Below are 1,879 nucleotides of genomic sequence, written 5' to 3'. Positions count from 1 at the left end.
AGACGTGAGCCCATAGAGCGGAAGCCGGTCATTGGACAGTTCCACGACTCTTTGCTTTGACTTCCGGTCCTTGGAACGCATGATGCCGCTTGACGCTTGTGTCTCACGCGGTTACCACAGTGTTTAGCGCGTGTTCGGGGGAGGCGTCAGTACTGACCCCCGTAGCGTGTGTCAGCGTCGTCATATTTACAAAATAAAATGGGGATTAGAAGTATTAAAGTTTTTGTTAGAGTTTTATTCAACTTGCAACACAATTGAAGTTTGTTGTATGGCTGCTGCGTGACACACGCCCCACCTCTCCTGTTGAACCTGTTACAAAGTCAAGTCAAAATGTGGCGGGTCTTTTAACTGGTTAATTAAAGGCTCTGCTCTTTGTGGAAGATGATTGCAGTTTAGAAGGGATAAAATGACACACTGCAGTGTAGGGAACTAATGCAAAACCATTGCACAGTATAGAGCCAGTGTCTGCGCTGTAAGCTGTTACCTAGCAACCAGCTGTTCAGTGATCTCAGTGCAGCAGGAAGTGACACAGCAGCTAGTGAGTGGCTGACAGGAAGAGGAAGTCGCAGATTCTGGCAGAAGAGAAAAGCCTGGCATAGATAACAGGGAGGGGGGAGAGAGAGTGCCTGGCTCAGGAGCTGAAGTCTAAGGCGGGAGGGCTAAGAGCTGAGGAGGGAGAGTATTTGTACTGAGAGCTGAGGAGGGAAGGCTGAGGATGGAGAGCGTTTGTACTGAGGAGGGAGGGATGGGGAATGAGCGATGACGGTAGAGATCGTAACAGCATATGTGGACAGCACGGAGGTGTGACTACATCCTCTTGGGATCAGTGATTATAATAAGAGGCGAGTCTGCACTACTTCTTTGTTAGGAGAGCGCACGCAGGAGCATGTGTTCTCCCATACCTCCCAACATTTTGGAAGTAAAAAGAGGGACAAAAAATTTTTTCCCGCACGTAGCGCAGCAATTTTTTTGACCACACCCCTTTCTGTGGCCACACCCCCTAATTACCATGTTTGTTTTACAAAATTTGGCAGGTTATGAAAGTTTGAAAATATTTCTCCTTATCTAAACTGTGTTTATGTGTCTCAAAATTGTTACAAAGTATCTTATTTGCACCTGTTAGCTGTTCTGGGCTCTCTGCTAAAAGCCAATTAAGTGAGAAACTTTGTTTCTTTTTCTGGCTGTTCAGTGCAGAGAAAAGAGGGACTTTCCAGTACAAATGAGGGACTGCAGGTTGAGCTGTCAAAAGAGGGACTGTCCCTCCGAAAAAGGGACAGTTGGGAGGTATGGTTCTCCTGATGATGTCCTAAAATGCGTTAAGTAGGCCCAGAGAGCTGAGAGGCTTTACCAAAAGCATTCATTTGGATCAGGCTGGCACATGGAAGCCAGATACTGTGCCTGGAAACAGGGCCGCAAACAGCCGAAATGCGGAAGTGCCGAAAAGCGAAGGACCCGAAAGACACGAAAACAGCCAAAGCCGAACTCCGGATGCGGCGAAAAGACCAGAAGCGGTGAAAAGAGCCGAAGTCCGGAAGCAGAGGAAAGACCCAAAGTCACGAAAACAGCCAAAATTGAAATCCTGAAGCAGCGAAAAGACCCAAAGTCACGAAAGGAGGCGAAGTTGAAGTCCTGAAGCCATGAGTTCAATTCTACTGAACACCATTTTGTGGGGGGGGGTTTAATTCCCTGGCCACCAATGTATTTTTTTTTAATAAAATTTGGGGGGGCCCCAATTTTTTTTAACTTGTAAGGGGGGCCCTGACCATCAATAGGTTTTTATAACTTGTGTGTGGGGGGGGGGTTACTTTTTTAGCACAGATGTCTGTGAGGCCCTATTGCCACCGGTTAGGAGTGCTGCATGTATTAGGAGCCCATTTAT

This window comes from Xenopus laevis, chromosome 3S, assembly GCF_017654675.1.
Source record: "Xenopus laevis strain J_2021 chromosome 3S, Xenopus_laevis_v10.1, whole genome shotgun sequence".
Taxonomy (NCBI): Eukaryota; Metazoa; Chordata; class Amphibia; order Anura; family Pipidae; genus Xenopus; species Xenopus laevis.
The sequence above is the reverse complement of the archived record's forward strand: the minus strand, read 5'-3'. Positions refer to the sequence as shown.